Source organism: Balaenoptera musculus, chromosome 16 (genome assembly GCF_009873245.2).
Source record: "Balaenoptera musculus isolate JJ_BM4_2016_0621 chromosome 16, mBalMus1.pri.v3, whole genome shotgun sequence".
NCBI lineage: Eukaryota > Metazoa > Chordata > Mammalia > Artiodactyla > Balaenopteridae > Balaenoptera > Balaenoptera musculus.
The window spans coordinates 58,808,682-58,831,866 of NC_045800.1; the positions used below are offsets into that span (position 1 = coordinate 58,808,682).

Below are 23,185 nucleotides of genomic sequence, written 5' to 3' on the forward strand. Positions count from 1 at the left end.
CTTTGCGACAAGCTTCAGTCACAGAATTCTGGCCTTGGAGCCTCAGGAAGCTCCTTACAAATACAGATAAAGCCTATTGCTCCATCCACTCATCCTCCCTGGAGGAGCTTGAAGACAACTTGAAAATGAACATACAAATCTACACGTGGCCCACAACAGAGTGCTAATAAGCTCCCTCCACCTTCTTGGTGGCAGGCACACTTTGGAAGTGTTATTCCATCAGGTGAACGTGGGCTGCCAAATGTAGACACGGTCCACCATCTGGGATGGAGAGGCCCCACAAGAGGGAATTAGCCAACCCCAGTCAAGCCATAAGGAAATACAGACCCATCACCTTGAGCATGGCCATCACCACCGGAAGGGTCTAATAAAGATCCATTTCTCTGGGTGGTGTTTTTCTCACCGACACCTCATTACCCCTGCATGCTGGTCAGTCCTTGACCTACTTTCTTTGAGTAGAGGACAGAAACAAATTACCAGGCTTTTCAAGAAACACAATGCACAGTAAATAAATTTCCTTCAACTACAGAGTGCTATCATAACCCACGCCAGGAGAGGAAGCAATCTAATTTCAATCTGTAATCAGAACCAAATATAAGAATCAATGCAGCAACCCCTCTGCAGCTATATGAAGGGGTTTCCGGCTGACCTCCAAATCCCTGCCCAGGAAATGAAAGCAGAAGACTGACAGATAACTTGATGGAAAAGCCAGTGAGGGCAACAGAAAGCCAGACAGGTTGTAGTAACACCTGAGAGTTACCCAGGGTCCCTGGCAGGGTCCTGTTTGCCGCTCCAAACTGCTGCTATCTCAATTGCCATTAACCACTTCTAATGCTGCCATGAATCAGCCTAGGTGCCTGGAAACTAGGAAAAATGACACCCTCATTTTCTTGCAAATGTAGATTGCAAACCCCAGGACGGAAATAAGGAAAATTGAATGCCTTTCTCTGGGCTGCTAAAAATGAAGGGAGCTTCAAGTCTTCGGTGGCCATCCTTCCTGGGACAAAATGGTTCCCTGCCCTCACCACACAGTCACCCAGAGGACACAGAGGTAAAATCTGCCTTCTATAACGTCTCTTGGTAGGTTCATGTCCCTCTTCCCTCCCCTACCCCTCTCCCCATCCCAGCTACCAGACTGAAATAACATTTATTGAGTCCAAGCACATGGAACAAGGCATATTCCCAGAATTACTTTATTTGATCTTAGTAACTCCATGAGGTATGGAGATAATCCCCATTTTACTGATGAGGAAATTGAAGCTCAAAATGGTTATGGGATGTGCTCGAAGCTACACAGCTGGTTGACTTGCAGAGTTAGAACTGAAATCCACTCCAACCCTAGTCTCTTGTCCTCTGCTGCCCTAGTTAACTAAAGGAATTGTCCTGGTGCCTGACACGACCAGGAAAGCAGCAACAGGCCCACTGTCTTATAAAATGTCTTCATGTGAAGTTAAAACAGGTGTCTCTGACAAGACTCATTTGATATGCAGAGAAATTTTCTTAATATGTTTAATATACAATGATTTTGTTCGAACTGGGTACTGTCATCTGTCTAGAGATCATCATTATAAATGTACGAACCTACCATCTCCATGATGTGCGCAATGTCCTTCTAGATGTTGCACCATCATGTAGTGTACAACCTGCCACACCTTCCCTCATGACCCTGGGTGGGCTAGGCTTAAAGGAGGGGAACATTTTATGCCTAATCATTCTGGGAAAGGCAGGAAGAATAGTGAAAAATGCAGAGTCTTCAACATGATAGGCAGTTGGTAAATAAGCATTAAATTAAATGGAACCCAAATGCCTATCTTCAAGGAATTAAAACTAACATATAAGCAGAAAAATACCCTTATAAGAACAATTGTAAAAGCCAAATGGTGGTCAATAGGGCATAAACTCAATTCCTGGACCTGAAACTCAATGAAGAGCAGAGATCAAATCATAAAACCAACAGACAGACAGACAGCATCCTTGACTAGTGGCTACGTATTAGCTAGAATGCAAGGTCCGTGAAAGCAGGGACTGAGTCTGTCTTGTTCACTGCTTTAGCCCCAGGCTTTAACATGGTGCCTTCCATGCAGGAGGTGCCCAAGAAGCGTGTACTCGGGGAACATTTGGGGCCTCTGTGTTCCCTGGATGCTGGTTAGCGTAATGGCTCAAGGAAAAGTGACTGGATGCCTGCTCTGTGCCAGGTACCAGCAGGTCCTGAACCACAAGAGCTGCAGGGCCTCTCAGCAAAGGAAAACCAATGCCACCAGGACAGCCTAGGTTCAAGGCGCTCACGAGGACCAGAGCATCTCCTAAGCCTTCTTTCCCCATAGCCCAAGAGAAAAGGCGGTGGATAAAAATTCACATGACATGTTACTCACATCGCCCTGAAAAGCCACTTTTGACAGAACAGAAATATACTTCAGCTCCGGCTTAAGGTTACTCCTCTGCCTTTTCCTACCAGGCTGGTGCTGCCCTTGGGGTAGGGGCTAATCTGCCAGCTTCTTGGGGCTCTGAGGCTAAACAGAGCACTTCTGCTTTCCAGGACCCTCATCTGGCACATTACTGTGAATGGCACATTCACGAAATAAATAAAAAATAAACAATCTGTCCAAGATTGCACTATTAACATTCCACACCTCAGGCTAAATGTTAGTGCCATCTTATCAGGCTCAGATTGGAATGCGTAAATGGAAAAAAAAATCCCTCCAGCTAATGGCCGTATTAAGACGTGCCATTTAATCAAATGTTGCATTATCCGGAGTTATTTTTAACAGATGCACATTGGATTAATAAAAACTACACAAAACTTGAGCTTAAACAAGAGGTTTTGCTAAGTTGACAGTAAGGCCCGCTTTAATACAGAGTCATATTAAACAGAAGCCTTTGATATTAGTGAAACCCAGAGAGATCTCAAATTTCTGGCAGTCAAACAGCAGCAAGCCATATTTTATTGTTGAATTTTTTTTTTTTAATGTACTTTGAGCAAATTGTGTACTTAGAAAATTAATTGAAAACACAGCTTTGGTTCTTACCAGACCCATTTCAAAACATCTGAAGGATGCCTGGATAACAATATGCCCAGATAAGAATCCAGTCTGGGTCCCCAACAGAGGGATAAAAGGACACTGGGACTTTCACATATTCGTGGTATAAATATGCTAAGAATCAACAGGTATTCACTATGGCTGACAGAAGAGAGGGGAGGATGAGAAAAGGTGGTTTCTTACAGACCAGGAAGAGCCATTAGAGTCACAACAATGATATTTGTGCACTGCTTTGCAGTATATGAAATATTCTCAAACCACCAAACCAAACCATTTTGTCCGGTCCTTAGAAGCTCTTTGAGTGAAACACAAAGTATCACGATCCACAGTTTTAGAGACATATTTCAGTGGCTTTCCCAATATCTCCCAAATGGTAAATGGGAAAGATCAGATAATAACTCAGCTCTTCTGCTTCCAAATCCCTGTGTGGTCTCCTGGGAAAACTTCTGTCCTAACCCCAGCGGGAAGTTTAGCCATGAAGCCTTGTGAATTCCACGGGAAACTCCAGAACAGGCTGCTATCTGGTTGCACAGAAGAGGTTGCTAACATCCTCTCGTCCAAACACAGTAACTCATCACTGACCCTCATCCATTTTGTTTGTGCCTAAAGAGACACACTAGAAAGGCTATTTTTTGAATACACAAGACACACAAAGCCAATATCTTAAAGAAGGCCATTTAATCCATTATCTTACCATGACTGCATTACACTTACACAAAAGTTCCTCTCCAGTCTCCTAAGAGCGCATTTAACACATTGCCATTTTACTACTGCCAAGCCCTGAAAAGTTTTGATTCCGCATTTGCAACCCATCTCTTATGACAAGCTGCCAATGTGTAGATTAGTCCCAAGAATTGACGGGATTCAGAGAGTGCACATCACTCAGTTTCAGCCAATTAAATGAGCACCACGCCATCACTAACTCTTTCTTGTTTGGTTCATTAGTACACATACTGGGAAGCTGAAAAGGAGAAACCTAGTGGGAATATTAAAGGAGGGAATAGGTTCCCATCTTGAGAATTGCAATGCATTGACCTGGGAACTGGCCACAGGGGAAGATTTAGGGGTGGAACAGTGCAACCTCTATACCCAGAGCCACCCTTCCAGCATCTTCACTGTCTTCTTCCACAACTCTTCATAGAACCTTACATTTCCCTCTCATTTTCCCAGGCTTCCAAAATACTTCTGTGAAAGCTACAGGAGAGTCATGAGATGTCACTTTGTTTTAACAGAAGAGCTGCTGTGTCTGATACATTTTATCTCCTCCTCTGTTGAGTGGAATTGATCATTGCATGCCCCAATTTCTGTTGACCAGACTAGGGAATCAAGACCTAGTGCTTCAGACCTAAGGACAGTCAATTCAACATGAAAAAGATGTAATTTGCTTCTTTATTCAAATGAGAGCTTCACAAATGTAGCATATTTAGACCTCCTCGTGCACCCATGTGGATCTTTGCCCATTTACTGCCATCACGGGCATTTATAAATGTAAATCTGGCCTATCTCACTCTCCTTCCAGTAGTGGTCTAGGTCCTGTGTGTGAGGCAGATTTCAGTTTTCTGAATTTAAAAGTGCCATCTGGATGCAAATAAACTATGCCTTTTTCTTTGAAATTCATAGAGGTCTTTTTCTCTCAAAAGGTGGGTCAAAGTGCATCAAGTTAATCTTGCCAGTCAACTAGTGTAAATGTCTAGGCCTCTCCACTTCTGATAATCTGCATTGTAAAATATCTCATTAACTGTACTGCAATCCATTTGAAATATTATTTTTGATGAGAGGGCCATGGAAAAAAAATCAAGATAATGCCAGCCTGTTGTGGCCTTTGTTCCTTGGGAACAGACTGTTATAACAAGAACAATTTCTGTATTTTCAAAAATTAGTGCTACTTGAGCTGATGCAAGGATAAGGCACACAACAGAGCGTGACGACAAGCTGGCTTTGTGAAGAAAGTTGGGGGCCTATCTCCATGGAGAGTGTCTGCAAGAAAAATGAGAGGGAATTCCTGCCTTGAGATGGGCAGACTGTCCTCTTCTGGGGCCATGCTCTCCTCTTGTGCCTTTGAATCCATGCAGAATCTGGGCCAGGGGTTCCAGTGTCTGACTAGGAGGAAAGGTGGAGCCACACCGCCCCAGTTGACACATTTTGTAACTGGCTTGTCCTTCTTGAGTTCAGCTTTGACTGAGCTTGATGCTGATCGTCATTCTCTTCTGGGACTGCCGCATCTCCATCTTCCTCCTCTCCAGCCAGCCTCTCCTACCTGGCTTCACTCTTGAGAATGTGTGTAGCACATTCGCTGTTTGGACACTTAGCTTTGCTTTCCTTCCACATTTCTTTCCTGCTTTAATTAACACAAGAGCCCAAATGGCTCCCTTAGAGAGATTTGTCCTCTTCCCTCCTGGCACATCAGATACTTTCCGAGTACCCTGTTTACAGTGTGCCAGCTTCATACTATAAAATCAGGCAGAAATAAAGGAACTCGAAATCAGGATTTTCTATAGGTCAAGATAGGCCACACCGTGAACAATATGTTTTCCAGCTTCTTCATACTGGGCACCAGTGGTGATGGTCCAGCTACAACTTGGCTATCATTCGTTGGTGCCTATTGGGTGCCCATGCCATGCTAAGCATTTTACAGTGCTTCATTTACCTCTTAGAACAACAGTCAAAGGTAGGTATTGCTTGACTCAAGTTATAGATGAGAAAATGGTCTCAGAGAAGTCAAGCATCTTCCACATTCTACCAAGGAGCATAAAAGTTGCTGTGGAGAAAGGTTAGGTTTCATTCCTGCCATCCTAAGATGCAGCCCCATCTAATAAAAGTGACAAAGGGCTTCCCAGTCCCAAGCAGGAGGCTAATTATGTGATTCTCAATTTCTGGGCAACTGTCACCGTGACCTGATTTAGTCACAAAGTTCTCCAACGAGAAGAATTAAGATGGCTTCGTCTGTTCCTACAATTTCCTACCTCCCTGTTTGTGTGAACATGGTAGGCACTCAATAAACAGTTCTCATTTATTGACTATTTCTATCTGCAGGAAAGATTAGAAGGAGTTTCTTATCTCTGGCCTCTAGCCTGATCTCAGGTCCTACGTCCTGCATCCCGGTACTCACACAAACTCTCCTGCCATCCCCAGCAACACTCTTCATTCTTCAAGGATAGGCATTTCATCACTTCTCCAAATGAGTTTACTCTTCCCGTTCAGATTTACAAGCCAACAAATAACACTCGAGGGAAAGAAATTATGTCAATGTTTTTCCATTCTCACGAGCAAATCAGATGGGATGCTGATGGTTAAGTTAGCAAACACGGTTGGTGCCTTGAGGAGGAAATCAGGAAATGCTGAGGATGAGCAAAACATATTAAAGCCAGCGGAGATCCTGGGGCCGAGCACAAACAAAGCCACTGACAGAGTCAGTCCCCTTGGAGCATGTACTGAATGACTCGAGAAGGATGAGCCCAAGGCTTTGGGTTGCACATCACCAACCTGGAAGAGGTCAGTGGGTCCTCGAGAAACGTATACGAAAGAAATGTATCCAAAAAGGGACAAGAGACGGTGCACACCTAAACCTGGGGACAGCCTTCTCCCATGGGCTAGGGATCAGGGTCCATCCTAGAAGGGAGCACAGCAGGGAACAGCAAGGATTCAAAGGGGAAGATGCTTCAGGGGGACTAACGATGACATTCTTAAGGCAACTACAGAGGGTCACTGACCCAACCTGTCGGGGTTATCCCTGAGGCCTCCTGGCATCCTGACACACTGCCTACCACCCATCGCCCATCCCTGAACTCAAAGGCAGGAGACTCCAGTGTGGGTTGATGAGGACAGGGAAAGCTTTCCAGAAGAAATAGGTTCAAGCCTCAGAGATTTCAAATAAGATATGTAGTCCTGATTCTGGGCCTTAAAGGATAGCCAGGTTAGTGAGATGGAGAGTTAAAGGTCATGCCAGACCAGTCTGGGGATCAGAACTTCTGGTGCCTCGGATCCTCTTTTTGGTGGCCCTTAAATTTCAGAGGTAACTATAAAGGTCTCTTTAAATAGTCCCTTCCAGTGTCCTTGGCTCTCTCTGAGCCTGGTCTCTGCTGGGCTCATAGGAATCTTTCAATCCTAGGAATGATTTGCCACATTTACACTAACAGTAAGTATCCCAGCCATGGGTGCCACTTTTTCTTTTTCCCCCCTCTATCATCAGGTTTACCCTAAAATAAACTAACACATCTCTACTTTTACCCTAAAAAATATCCACAGAGCAGGCCCTCTTTTCAAAGCTACTCCCTCTGGGCCCTACAAAAGCTAAAGCTAAATGACCCCCAGGTCCATGGTAGACCTAGAATAATAAATTTCTCAGCAGATGATTTGCTTTGACCAGAAACTGACGAAGGGTCTAGCTTAATTCTACTGCCTTGTGGTATTTGATGGGGACTCTTGGGGATTCTGATGGGAACCTTGATCATTAACCTTAGCTTTGAAAAGAGTATTCCCAGCATGCAAACCCTCTTGAACATGTTTTTTGGTGGAGAGTCCCTTCCTCCAAGGCAGCAGGCTCTCTACTCTTTCAAGTATTCCAGATCCTTAATGAAGGCAGACCAACATCTTCCTCATATGGAGTCAAACTTGATCTCCTAGTAACTATTTCATACCCTTTTCCATTACAAAGAATAAATCTCCTTACACCCCTTGGGGCAGCCCTTCAGATATCTGAAGATGGTTTTTATGACCTCTGGATGCATTTTCTTCCTTGCAGCCAAAACACCCCTAAGTTCTTCAAAAGTTCCACATATGACCCCTGATCATCCAGTCACCCTGCTTTAGTGTGTCCCTGCCTTTTTAAACTATTTTCTGCAGACCCGAACAACATATTCCAATTATGGAATTACCCACTGACCTGCTGTGAGATTTCTCTAAGCTTCGGTTTCCTCATCTGCTGAGTCTGACAATTAGGCCGTCCGCTTGCTTTAATAAAGCCCCTGCTAGGTCTAAGGTTCTACAAATTCCAGGTCTGGCGACCAGCGAGAACTGGAAATAGCCTCTCTACTTCCCAACCCCTTCCTCCTGGATGGCACCCTATTCTCTTTATGCAACCAAAGGTTGCAGAAACATTTTTTAAAATCCGTCACCAACTCCATTCTACAACAGTAAACAGCAGTCTTTGGGTTAAATGGAAAGGAAATGGAGAGGGTGGGAACATAAAGGTGGGTTTCAATGAAGTCTTCAATCAGCAGCTCTTGGAAGCCTAATGAAACAACCAGAAATTCTTCAGTGCCTCTGGAGCCGTGCTCAGGGAGTTCTGTCTAGTTTCCAACAAAGGAGATCAGGCTAGGTTAGGTTCTCTTGTGGACAGACACCGGTGGACACTACCCCAAGGTTCATTACGCCCAGGAACATATTCCCACAGCACTTGTCACCTGCAGAAAACATCAAGCAGTGCTGGAATGAGGGGTTTCCTCTAAGAGGTGTCACTGGGCATTTCTTGAAGATGAGACAAGTCTCAAGGAACAAGCTGCCACTTGAATAAGTTGCTTTTCTGGATACAGTTGTGATGACAGCTGCAATGCCAAGTCGCCACAGAGGGAAAGCCTGTTTTGTTCTTCTGGTGGGCCAGATCCTTTGAAGTGAGCAAGATGATCCCTTGAGTTTACTAAGCAAAGCTGGCCTGAGGCATAACTGTCAAGTAAGGGAAGCTTCTTTACTGTCCTCCCGCCTCCACCCCCACCCCAAGTTCACAGGACTCCCCTCTCCCCACTACTATCCGGCACCCTCTGGAATCTCCCTTGGCTACTGATGGCTTTCCTTTCCTCCTCCTCTTGGAATTCATCTTTCCTGAGCCCCCTGCTCTATTCCAGTGGTTTATCTCATGCTTAATTAAGTACTAATGGGTAGAAATGCCCCAGGATTCACTTATCCAATTTTAGCTGGGTACGGTATTTATGAAGATATAATGGGGACACTGGTGGAAAATTAAGGGCCACAGTAACCAATGAGAGTAAGAATCTGCACCAGGAAGCATTTCTGACCCCCTTCTATCCCTACTGATTCAAACGTAAACAGACAGTCCTCCCCGTGGTCAGTCTGGCTCAACACAAAGTCTTCTGCAAGACACGTTACTCACTCAAACCCAGTGAGAACTTTAGAGAATGACTGCCTGTATTTCTAATATAGAGTTCTTGAGGGCTGTAAAAACGTAGGGTTGCAAGGACCACCATTCCTCTGGGAAGCAGATTGACATTTCATTCAGAAACCTCCATTATGGTTGCTAACAGAACACATCTGCCTAAGCATCTGGTGCTACTAGACCAGTAGCCTTTGGTTAGAGCTAGACAGCCTATGACAAACAGCGCAAGTGGGTAAAGCAGTATGGGAAAGTGAAGGGAGCAGAATGCCAACCGGGGGGCTAGATAAAAACAGGAATCCAATGCCAGTTTTTTTTTGTTTGTTTCTTTCTTTTAAATAAATGTATTTATTTCCTTATTTTTGGCTGCGTTGGGTCTTTGTTGCTGCGCACGGGCTTTCTCTAGTTGCGGCGAGCAGGGCTGCTCTCCGTGGTGGTGTGCAGGCTTCTTATTGCGGGTGGCTTCTCTTGTTGCAGAGCACGGGCTCTAGACGTGCGGGCTAAAGTAGTTGTGGCAGGCGGGCTCAGTAGTTGTGGCCTGCGGGCTCTAGAGCGTAGGCTCAGTAGTTGTGGCACATGGGCTTAGTTGCTCCATGGCATGTGGGACCTTCCCGGACCAGGGCTCACTCAAACCCGTGTCCCCTGCATTGGCAGGAGGATTCTTAACCACTGTGCCACCAGGGAAGCCCCAATGCCAGTTTTATCACCATCTGCCAAACTTCAGCCAACTTACTTCATTTGATTTCCTCATTCGGAAAATATTTGTATCATCTCCATCAAATGTTTTTCATGTGAACGTGAAGTTAAATCAGACGGCAGGCATTTGACAAATGCTGGTTTCCTTTCCTTATCCCCTCATCCTCACTGATATAGGCCTTATTACTTGTGAAACTGGGCACTCTCTCAGTTGCCTTTACATTTGCAAAAGGGGCAAAGGGTTACGCATCCTCCCAATACAAAATATGAGACAACTGGAAGAATGTTTAACCTACTTAGAAAAATGAACCACTTTCAAATAGTTGAACTTCTGTTTACTACAGAAAGATATCTGACAAAACTTTGTTAGCTTTGTTAGCTGACAAAACTTGGGATTAACGGATTTACCATTACCGAAACTGACACAATTATATTCCCTTTTAAGTAATATATAATTAAGAGTGCTTTTTTAATCAACTCACACTGGTTTACTCGCAATTAGTGGAAAATAGTTGGCTTTTTTTGTAGTCTTCCAAAAGAAGAGATTGGATATAAAATCTAAAACCTCTGCTAACTTGACCTGGGCAAACCACTTTCTGGGATTTGAAATGCTGGCATGTGATATATACTTTCAAGATGATAACAGCTGCTAGGAAATGTACTTGGCAGGTAGAGAAATTCTTCTCCAATTAAAAAGGCTGCCGCTGAGATGGGCACGCTGCATGACTGTGAAGTCTCCCACTATAAGGAACCTCATTCATAAACTTCAACAGGCTGTGCTTTTCCCCGTGACCTCCCAGAGTTCAACAGAAACATAAGCCTTTGGGTGTCCAGGCCCTGGGCTCTGGAAGATCCTATTGGAAAATCACCCTCAATATATAAACTAGACTTTCAGAGGTCTGAAATGGTGCCACTAAATGGATGGCAATGGAAGAAACACATATTGTGCGAATTATCGGGAAGGGGGTACCTCGGCATCGCTTTGCTACAATTGCACGCTACCTATAACCCCTCTTGGATTACAGTCAGCCCAGCAATTTATTATGTTAAGAGAATGTGTGCCTGTGATTTTATCTGTAGCCTCTGCACTCACACTGGTTGTGTGCGCCCCCAAGCAGTGTCAGGTCCTAAGCAGTCCTCCACAACTTCTGGAGTTGAAGCTGCCCTTCTGTTGTTATCAGTTTTCATTACCGCCCTCTGATCTCATCCCTTCTTGGTACACACCACTTCATCACTTTTATTTTCTGTCATAATTGCATGTGAAAGATTTCCCTTTTGATAGACGCTGGATGCCAAGCTGGTACAGAAGAGAGTGTTGAAAAGTGTCATGTGACCTGCTGGCTTGAGAAGGAAGCCCATACACCTGTGTAAGACAAATGATTTTTTTTCAGAAAGATGACAGATCTATCATCTGTCCACAGGATATGAGCTGTTCTGTCTGCTTAATAGCAAGAGGCTATGAATGGCAAAATAGGGAGTGCTGAAAGAAACTGGTAGCACACAGCACACCGTCTAGCGGGCCTCCCGCGGCCAGGCTTGTTCTCAGCGGGTGGAAATCTGCACAGTGCTTGTCACTGCGGCAAGCAGAGCGGCTAGCCGCGGCCCTGTTTCTGCTCCCTGTCACACTGTCATTCAGGTGCCATCACCTGCCGACAGGGCCACCTGGTTCTCAATTATAGCCCAGGTCACCATTCACACTGCATCCATCATTGTTCAGGACGATCCAACACCGACCAGCCATGTCTTTAACCAAAATATCCCTGTCTCCAAGAGAGATTGTTGTCAGGGCCTGCCCTGCTCCTGGCCCCCCACAGTTCGTTCCCCAGGTGCAGCTATTCACCTCTCCCTGTTCCATCAAGGCCAGGAGGGTCTGTCTGCAACCGGAGGCTGAGCAAACTCAAGGGCTCCATGACTGTTACCTGTGGTCCCCACCTCGTTTGTGAATCTCCCTTGCCAGGTTCATTTCTTACTAGGATTTCAAAGCCTTAGCTGCCTGGTCAATGACAACAGTGGCAATAGCAGTGGCCAAAGAAACAAAAATAACTTTAATAATCATAGCTAATGCCTACAGAGCACTTATTGTCTGCAGGGCACTGTTCCAAGAACTATACATGTATTAATTCAAAGGAACCTCCCAACAACTCTTTGAGATAGTACTGTGAGTCTATTTCAAAGACTAGGGAATTAGGCAAGAGCTCACAAAGAGATATGTCACAGAGCTGGGGCTAGAGTGCAAATTGTCTTCATCCAGAACCATAACTCTTAACCATCATGGTACAGTGTCTCAACAAAATGAACTATCTCCCCAACCACACGTACTGTGTGCTTGCTATGGGCGAAGTGCTTTACGTATTTGACTTCTAAGCCTCAGAACAACCTTAACCCTCATGATATCTCTAGAGCACAGAGATATTAAGTAATGGTGAAGCCTGGGCTTGAACCAATGGTCTCCAAAACCCATGCTCCCTTCACGAGCCCCAAATCTCAGACACTGGCTAAGGGATGATGGGTGCTAGAATGTTGCCATCCTGCTACCCTACAGTTAAAAGTTTAGGCCATGAGAACAGGTTCATTCTGCTTAGACCATTAGCAGGTCCCCAAGGACTTGAGGTCTTTCCCTGTCCATCACAGCAAGAAGGAATGTTCAGTGCTCTTCAAGCATGAGAACAAGATAGAGAACAAAAACTTCTCCTTTTAATGAAGGATCCCTGCCCACACTGAGAATGTTAAAACAACTCTGCACTCCAAAAAGTAACCCCACTTGGTCATGATGTATTATTGTTCATTCTATGTATTGTTGGATTTGATTTACAAAAATTTTTAAAGAACTTTTGTATCTTTGTTCGTGAGGGCCCAGACTTTTCTCATAATACTTTGTTCTGGTTTTGGTATCAGCATGATGCTGATTATTAACACACGAATAGAAAAGTGTTTGCTCCTCTTTAATTTCCTAGAAACGTTTTTAAGGAATTGGCATTAGTTCTCCATTAAATGTTTAATGGAATTCACCAGTGAAGTTATCTTAGATCTGGAGTTTTCTTTGTGGGAAAGGTCCTTAACTACAAATTCAATTTTAAAAATATATGGCTATTCAGTTTATGTCTTCTTGAGAGAGCTTCAGGAGTTTGTGTCTTTGAAGGAATTTGTCCATTTCATCCAAGTTATCAAGTTTATTGGCATAAAATTGTTCCTAATATTTCCTAATTACATTTTAACATTAGTCATGTTTCCTTTTTCATTTCCAATGTTGATACTCAGAACCTTCTTTCTTATTTTCTTAATAAGTCTGGCTAGATGTTTATTATTAATCTTCTCAAGAAAAACAAGCCTCTGTTTTCATTGATATTTCTCTTTTGCTTTCCTCTTTTCTATTTCATTGATTACTGCATGTACCTTTATTACTTTCTTTCTCCTGATAACTTTGGAACTCTAATTCAGGCATATTAGTCTGCTTGAAGTTGTTCCATAGCTCAAGGTTTCTCTGTTCATTTTCTTCGGTGATTTTTCTTTCTGTGTTTCATTCTGAATAGTTTCTATTGTTATATCGTCAGGTTCACTAATGCTTTCTTCTGCTATTGTCTGCTCTGCTGTTAATCTTACCCAATGTATTTTTCACTTTGTCATTGCATTTTCATCTCGAGGAGTTTGCTTTGAGTATTATTTCCTATCTTCTATATCACATCTTAGGATGCTCATGCTTTCCTTTACCTCATTAGGAACATCGAACACAGCTATAACTATTTTAATACCTTTGTTTGCTAATTATATCACCTATGTCTGTTTCTATCAATAGATTTTTCTCCTCATTAGGGGTCATATTTCCCATATTTCATTGGATGCCAGACATCGTAAAGTTGATCTTGCTGGGGGCTGGATATTTTTGTGTTATTCTTGAGCTCCCCCCTCTCTCCTCCCATGGGACACAGTTACTTGTAAACAGTTTGGTCCTTTTGAGGCTTGCTTTCAAGTTTTGTTGGGTGGGACCAGAGCCATCTTTAATTCTGTCCTACTACTCAGGCAATACCTTCCTGAGCGCTCTACTGGGTGCCCTGTATATTATGATTTTTCTACTCTAGTTACTGGGAAGAGCACTACATCAGGTCCTGTGAGAGCTCCAAGGGCTGCCCTGCCTATTCTCTTCCTGTGGTTCTTTCCCGAACTTCCAGTAGTTTCTGCACACCATGCTTGGATCCGTTAAGTACTCAGCTGCAATCAGCAGAGGAATCCTTTGGAAAAATCTCTAGAGCTTCCTCTCTGTGCAGCTCTCTCCTCTCCATCAACTCTCTTCTTTCTCCTATTCTTCTCTGAGGATTCTGGCCACTTTGGTCTCCCCTAATTCTCAACTGTCTTCTTAACACAGGAAGACTAGCAGCTTCTTCTTGAGTTTGCCCTCCCTGTGCTCCAGCTTGGATCCGCTCTCTAGACAGCAGGCTGGGGCAAGTGTAGGGCTCACCCTGATTGTTCTTTCTCATGGAAACCAATGTTCTGAGCTACTGATTGTCCAATGTTTGCCATTTGTTGTTACACATATTGTGTGAGTTTTTAAATTCTATAGGGCAGGAGGGTGGATCTAGTCCCTGTTACTACTCCATGGCCACCAACAGACATCTTACTGCCCACTTTTGAAGATATACTTACTAAGGAGACTTTGGCACCGCACCCTAAAGGCAAGCGCCTCCTTGAAGGATCATGCACTGGCTCCAGGACTCACTGCTTGTGGTTACATTTCAAATTCTTCCCCTTCATTTTTTCCACTTGCTGACTAGTTTGGAAGTGATGGTCAGAGCACTGGGCAGTGGGGAGGGATGATCATGAGTTTGGCAAGCTTCCTATTAACTCTAGCCTAACCACCTAAAGGAAGCAGGAGGAGCAGGGTCTCTTTCTTTTCTCTTTCTGAAAGGCCCAAAGACAGTGTCATCTAAAGGGCAAGTGCAACATGAAAGTCAGGCTACTTTGAATATTAATTTCTTATCAGATATATGGCTTGCGAATGTTTTCTCCCATTCCATAGGTTGCTTTTTCATTTTGTAGTTTCTTTTTAGTTTGATATAGTCTCACTTGCTTATTTTTGCCTTGTTTGCTTGGGCTTTTGGTGTCATATCTAAAAAATCATTGCCAAGACTGATATCAAGGAGCTTGTTCCCTGTTTTCTTCTAGGATTTTTATTGTTTTGGGTTGTATGCTCAAGTCTCTAATCCATCTTCAGTTAATTTTTTTTTAATTGGAGTACAGTTGCTTTAAAATATTGTGTTAGTTTATACTGTACAGCAAAGTGAATCAGCTATGTGTATATATATATATATCCCCTCTTTTTTGGATTTCCTTCTCATTTCGGTTACCACAGAGCACTGAGTAGAGTTCCCTGTGCTGTACAGTAGGTTCTCATTAGTTATCTGTTTTATACATAGTATCAATAGTGTATATATGCCAATCCCAATCTCCCAACTCATCCCCCTACTTTTCCCCCTTGGTATCCATATGATTGTTCTCTACGTCTGTGTCTCTATTTCTGCTTTGTAAATAAGATCGTCTATACCAATTTTTTTCAGATTCTGCATATGTGCATTAATGTGCAATATTTGTTTTTCTCTTTCTGACTTACTTCACTCTGTATGACAGTCTCTAGGTCTATCTTTGTCTCTACAGATGACCCAATTTTATTCCTTTTTATGGCTGAGTAATATTCCATTGTCTATATTGATCTTCTTTATCCATTCCTTATCTTCAGTTAATTTTTGTTAATGGTGTAAGATAAGGGTCCAATTTCATTTTTTCTGCATGTGATTATCTCATCTTTCTAATACCATTTCTTGAAGAGACTATCTTTCCCCATTTGTATTTTTGGCTCCTTTGTCAAATATTAGCTGATTGTACATGTGAATGTTTATTTCTGGTTTCTCAATTCTGTTCCATTGGTCTATGTATCTATATTTATGCCAGTACCATCTGGTTTTGATAACAATAGCTTTGCACTATAGCTTGAAATCAGGAAGTGTGATGCCTCCAGCTTTGTCCTTTCTCGGAATTGCTTTGGTTATTCAGAGTCTTCTGTGGTTCCATACTAATTTTAGGATTGCCTTTCTTATTTTTGTGGAAAATGCCATTGGAATATTGATAGACAGAGCATGGACATTTAAACAGTGTTAATTCTTCTAATCCATGAATGTGGGATATCTTTACATTAGTCTGTGTCTTTCTTTCATCACAGCCTTTTAAGTTTGTGGTATAGAGATATTTTACCCCCTTGATTAAATTTATTCCTAAGTATTTTATTATTTTTGATGCTACTGTAAATAGGATTATTTTCTTTATTTCTTTTACAGATATTTCATTGTTAGTGTATAGAAACGCAATTGATGTCTGTATGTTGATTTTGTATACTGCAACTTTACTGATTTCATTGATTAGTTCTAACAGTTTTTGGTAGTCTTTAGAATTTTCAACATATAAGAGCATATCATCGGCAAACAAAGACAATTTTACTTCTTCACTTCTGACTTGGATGTCTTTGTATTACCTGACCTGATTGCTCTGCCTAAGACTTCCAGTACTATATTGAATAAGAGCAGTGTGAGTGGGCACCCTCATCTTGTTCCTGATCTTAGAGGAAAAGCTTTGAACCTTTTACCATTGAGTATGATGTCAGCTATAGGTTTGTCATATATGACCTTTATTATGTTGAGGTGTTCCTTCTATACCCAATTTGTTGAGTATTTTTTTTTAATCATGGAAGGATGTTATATATTGTCAAATGCTTTTTCTGCATCTATTGAGATCATCATGTGATTTTTATCTTCCATTCTATTAATGTGGTGTATCACAACAAAAAACTCCAAATGATCCAATTTAAAATTGGGCAGAGGAACTGAAAAGACATTTTTCCAAAGAAGACACACAAATGGCCAAAAGGTACATGAAACAAAGCTTAACATCACTAATCATCAGGGAAATGCAAATCAAAACCACAATGAGATATCACCTCATGCCAGTTAAAACAGCTATCATTAAAAACACAAAAGATAACAAGTGTTGGTGAGGATATAAAAAAAAGTGAACCCTGTGCACTGTTGGTGGGAATGTAAATTGGTTCATCTACTATGGAAAACTGTATGGAGGTTCCTCAAAGAAGTAAAGAGAGAACTACCATATGATCCAGCAATCCCACTCTTGGGTATATATCCAAAGAAAATGAAAACAGGATATTGAAGAGATATCTGCATTCCCATGTTTATTGCAGCATTAGTCACCATAGCCGCGATAGGGAAACAACCTAAGTATCTATCAACAGGTGAATGGATAAAGATAATGTGAGATATATATGTATATATATACAAATACATATACATACATATATTATTACACACACACAATGGTATATTATTCAACCACGAGAAAGAAGGAAACCATGCCATTTGCAACAACATGGGTGGAACTTGAAAGCATTATGCTAAGTGAAATAAGCCAAACAGAGAAAGACCAATACAATATGATACCACTTATATGTTGACTCTAAAAAAGCTAAACTCCTAGAAACAGAAAGTAGAATGGTGGTTACCAGAAAGTGTTGAATAGGGGAAAGGGGAAGATGTTGGTCAAAGAATACAAACTTCCAGGGGGCTTCCCTGGTGGCGCAGTGGTTGAGAATCTGCCTGCCAATGCAGGGGACACGGGTTCAAGCCCTGGTCTGGGAAGATCTCACATGCCGCGGAGCAACTGGGCCCGTGAGCCACAATTACCGAGCCTGCGAGTATGGAGCCTGTGCTCCGCAACAAGAGAGGCCGCGATAGCGAGAGGCCCACGCACCGCGATGAAGACTGGCCCCCACTTGCCGCAACTAGAGAAAGCCCTCGCACAGAAATGAAGACCCAACACAGCCATAAATAAATAAATAAATAAATAAATAAATAATTTTTAAAAAAAGAGTACAAACTTCCAGTTCAAAGACAGATAAGTTCTGGGGATCTAATGTACAGCACTGTGATTATATTTAACATTAATGTATTATATACTTGAAAGTTAATAAGAGAGATCTTAAATGTTTTCACCACAAAAAGAAATAATAATTATGTGACGTGTTGGAGGTGTTACCTAACACTGAGGTGGTCATCATTTTGCAAATCTATCAAATCAACATGTTGTACACATTAAGCTTATACAGTAAGTCAATTATATCAATTATATCTTAGTAAAGTGAAAAAAATACTCCATTAAACAAAGAAGAACGAAAGCCAGGCTACAAATTTAAGGACAAAAGGTCTTAAAACCAGCTTCCCTCTTTAGGTACAGATGTAGCTGCACAAATCAACACAAACTTTTTGCCACCTCATAGGAAGTAAATGTATTTCTATCAATGAGACAAAACTAAATATTAATCTGATCTTGAATTTAGTACATACAATAATAACAGCTAATATTTATGTTATGTTTACTAAGTCCCAGGTACTTTTCTAAGCACTTCGTGAGTTGTAACTCACTGAATACCAAAAGCACCTGTGAGATTGATTTGTAATATTATTTCCACTTTACAGACAGGAGACTGAGGCACGCCCGGAGAAGTAAAGGAACTTGCTCAAGACAGAGCTAGTTAGTAGCAGAAGCAGGAACTAAACTCTAACAGTCTGACTCATAACCAATGAACCAATGTCCACCGTGAACAAATTCATATCTCCTAGAGACCAGTCTCAGAGCCCCAATGTAAGAATCTTCAGGAACTTATTATAACCCCCTGGCCTAGACTTGAAGATAGATGTATGGCCATATACTAAGGATGTGCCGGTTTACCAAGGCATTCCTCCACTGTGTGGTAGGTTGGATGAATTAGTTTCAGTTTTCTTCAAATTCAGAGTTTCTCTGAGTCTAAAACACATTGGCCAGCCTTGTCCCTACCTTCCTGGACCCCATGGTGACGGGACTGCTCTTACTCTTCTAGCCCCAATCCCCTGCTGAGCTCTGCATAGCAATAAAATGACCTGCAATTTGTAAGAGACCAGAATCAATCAAACAAATGGTTCAAAGTCTGTAGCCCAACTCCCTGATTGTTCTACCTTACAGCTTCCTCTCTGAATATCCCCAGGCACAGGTTATAGCAAACTTCATTGGAAAAATGGTCATTGTCCAGAGGTGAGGCTGTAACATGGCTTTCAACCGGAAGCATTATTTTTCCATTAGGAGATGACTAAAAATTTGTGGGTTTTTGTTGTTGTTGTTGTTGTTAGTTGTTCCAGTGACTGTGGAGCACTATTTACAGTCAGTGGACATGAATGGGAGACTAACCCTCTTACAATGCATGGGCCAGCCTCACTCACTGGAGAATTGTCCCACCAGAAATGACAAGAGTTTCTTCTCTTATTACAAACCATTTTTTGAGTCTACCAGTTCTACTAGTCAAACTGGGCTACAATCTTTTTTCACTAACTTCTAAAACCTTGAGCACTTGAACTTGACCAAACCTTGAGCTTGCTTACTTTCAAGACCCATGAGCCAAGAGGACTTTCTGGCTAAGACTAGATCTCCACAGACCATCCAGAGAGGTTAAACCATCCTTGCTTCTGAGTCTCCTCAGATGATTGCTGAGTAAAATTCCCAGGAAGGCATGGACTTACATCCTTCTTCCTCAGAAATGCTAATCCAGAGCCTCAGGTATTTAATCATCAGTCCTAATACCAGTTTCCTATATGCTCTAATGGAAGGACTGCTCCAACAGTGGTATAAAGAAGAGAACCTCCAACAGGACAAGCAGCAGGAAAAGCCATTCCCATCGGTGAGGGGAAGAACACTTCAGAGGCTCCAAAGACTGTGGCTGAAAGAGGATTAAAGAAATTCCTCTCACAGAAAGAATGGATTCAGACATAAATGTCAATACTTCCTTGAGCTGAATTATTCTGGGGACTGAAAACAGTGAGGAATGGCTAGTTGTAGCAACAAGATCTAGTTTTATGCCAAAGAATCATAACAGCAACAGATTTTATCCAATTGCAGTACCTGTACCAAATTTTCCTGCCAATAATTTTAGGATTACTATGGTTCAGGCTGGAGGGAGCTACTCTAAGGAATGGGAGATGGATTATCAATAGCTCTTAACTTCCCATATAATGCGGCTTCTGTGATACATGTTATCTTTTTCCCTTCTTGTATTTCTTTCTTTCCTCCCTACCTTGTCATTCACAATTCATAAAACATCTCTATCATGAATGCCTTTATAATTTCAGTTTTTTCCTACATTATGTCTTGGCTCCAAGAAGAAACAGTGAATCTCGTGGAATGCATAGAATTCCAAAGTCAATGTTATAAAATAAGATCTAAATTTAAGAATGTGAAGCAGAAGAATGTGGGGATGAGGGATATGGAAATAGATCTGGTCACTTTAACACTGAATTTTTTTTTATTGAATGAAAAATTCTTTAAATTCTATAGTGCTTTACAATTTTCCAAAGTTTCTGATTAAGCTGATTAGCAATAATCATGCCTCGGATAAACCTCATTGGCTACGATACTGTCACTGTGCAAAGCTACAATAAATTTTTTTAGCAAAACATCATTACAGTAAGAGATACATAGGTGAATATTTTTCTGTGCCTTAATAATTGTCTTTTATCCTTTCCTAAAGGAATTTCTGATGCTGTATTTCCATTTTCAGTCCAAATAAATGTGTTAAAAACTCTGTTAAAAAACCAAACTGCCAAATATCATCGTCAAGTTCACCAAGTTCCAGAACAATGATTACATTTGAACAAAGTTGTTCAAAACACTAAAGAAGGAAGGAAGGCAAGGAAGCTGAAGACAGCCAATGCCAGCTCGGGAAACCGAAGTCACAAGGATTTCAGCACATAATTCTACCCGTAGGCACATTTTCTGTACAGGCACCGAAGCATGGTCTCCTAATCGACATGGGAAACCCAGCATGACCCAGATGGGTTCCCAGTAATGTGGTACGTGAACTCCCTAACCAGATTTTCCTGGAGCACAAACTATTTTGAGGTGGTTCAGGAAATGGATGTGGTTTGGTGAGAAACTATATAATTCAAAATCCTGTGGCTAAAAAGTCAGCAAAATTTTGTGGAAGAAGAGAGAGACATTTGAGCATGGTTCAGCTTGGTATTGAATTTATAATTCATAAAGCAGGTGGATTATTCCTGAGGTCAAAAAACTTTTCCTTAAGTTTTTTCTATCTACCCTAAATAGATACCCTTTCAAATTAGGTCCTCTATTTTCCTGCAACCTATGATGCTAATTTTAAAAATATAAAATAACAAAACAAAAAAGTATTGTGTTACCTACAAGGAAGGTCACAGAGCCTCCTTCTCTGAATATTCTAGCCAGGGATCAGCAAAACTTTTCTGTAAAGGGCCAGAGAGTAAATACCTGAGGCTTTGTGGGCCACATATAGTCTTCACCACATGTTCTTCTTTGCTATTTTTTTAAACAATCTTTAAAAAATATAAAAACCATTCTTAGCTCAGATGTACAAAAAGAGGCCACTAGTCATATCTGGCCCATGGGCTTTAGTTTGCTGACCCCTATTCTAGATAAACAGGTGGACAGACTGTCTTTGTGGACACTACTCATTGGAGAGTAAAATAAATACCCACCCTACCCTCCCTGCCAACTCTATAAGTTGATGAAATTGACAAAAATAAACCTGTAAAATTTTCAAACAGGTTTTAAATCATCAGATCATTAGCAGACATTTCAATATCTGATAAAACATAACTCTTAGTAAAGACAAAGAGTCTCTGTATTCAGTCTCCTACACTGCAAACTCACCTTGTAACCTAGAGCAAATTCCTTACCTCTGATTTCTCATTACAAAAAAAATTAGATATTTACATTAAGTGATCTCTGGAGAAACACCCAGCCTTGGTTCTCTGAGATTCCATGAATGGCCCTAGAAAGCTCTAGAGGGATTTTTAAGGACATGCCCCAAAGTGATCTTTACTGCATTAAGAAAAACTCAGCAGGATGATTGTCACCCTATTTGATAGTCTCCAGAAAAGCAAATGGTCCTCATTTTGCCTTGACTAAATCTCCCATCACAGAAGATGGCATTCCCATGGCTTTAGCTAAATGTATAGTCATTTACATTACAAGACAGAGACAATGGGTTCATGAGAGTAATCCTCAGAAATAAAACATATGGGCTTTTCAGTGGTAATCGTAAGGAGGAATCAGACATTTTGGCCCGGGAATCAAAATCATGAGAATCTCTTATGATTCCAGAACTTCTTTAACACTACTATATTTCTTATTTTTGTGATCCCCAAAGCTATTAACAGTAAAATCAATTAAAACACGTCTTTCTGATCTTTAATTTTATACCATTATGATTTCTCAAAGTAGCGATAGATTGGGTTAAGCCAGGTATGCGTTTTCTGGAAAGATGTCTTCTAGATACTAATTGTGCAGTATGCTTAATGAGCAGTATCATTTTTTTCAACTTGAAAAAAAATGTTTACTTTCTGTTTCTCTCCAATCAGTAAGACACAGTCAACGGTAAAAGCACACACTTTCATTGATTTATCAGACATACATTTAGAATCGAACCCAACTGGCTGGGACTCACATTAAGTAGGGTTAATAAGATATTTCCCATCCTGCATATTCAGAAACACTTGGTCCTGCTCAGATTTCTCTACTCACTCAAGCTCCCTAAAGATAAATGAGCCTTATCCACAGAAAGGAAATAGGCCATTTATCTGACATCGCATTATTTACTGACATTAAAAATGATAATATCCATCAACAAGCAGCTAAACCCCAAGCTAGAACAAAGCTACAACTGTCTTTCTTTGATATAGTTACAAGGAGATGCTGACTGAGCTGCCATTTATGTTCCAATAATGTCACTACTGTTACAAGAAACTCACAGTTTGTTATTAACATAATTTCCCATGTGTTTATTTGGGACCGGGGAACTGTCTTTTGGCCTTTTCTGAACTTTCTCATAAAACTAAAACCTGGAATTATAATGAACATATTTGCTTTGGGGGAAAGTTTTTCATTTTAAAAATACATTATCCTTCCCTTTCATTTTCTTATGTTTAACAAAAGTACCGTTACCTATAATCCTCATAACAACCCAGCAAGACAGATATTATTATCTGCATTTTCTACATAAGTAAGTAACTTGAGGCTCAAAGAGGTTTGTTAAATAAACTGCCCAAATTCATAGGGCTAGTGAATGGTGGGTCCAGAATTGGAACCCATGGGTTTGTCTGACTCTGCTGGTGGTCTTGCCCCTTCTCTTTCTACCTCTTTTCCCTCTCCCTCCCTCTTTCCCTCCATTCTTTCCCTCCCTGCCCCCATCCATCCATCCACTTACCTACCTACCTACCTACCTACATATCTA

At 41.5% G+C, this 23,185-nt stretch overlaps 1 protein-coding gene and 1 non-coding gene across 3 annotated transcripts in view; both read right to left on the reverse strand.

Annotated features, from left to right (window-relative positions):
- Positions 1-23,185, reverse strand: part of LRMDA (leucine rich melanocyte differentiation associated) — a 1,073,058-nt gene that overhangs the window by 327,822 nt on the left and 722,051 nt on the right. The gene's annotated exons all lie outside the window — the stretch shown is intronic.
- Positions 20,213-20,350, reverse strand: LOC118883141. Its single transcript, XR_005016932.1, has one exon. It is a non-coding gene; the product is annotated as a U4 spliceosomal RNA (small nuclear RNA).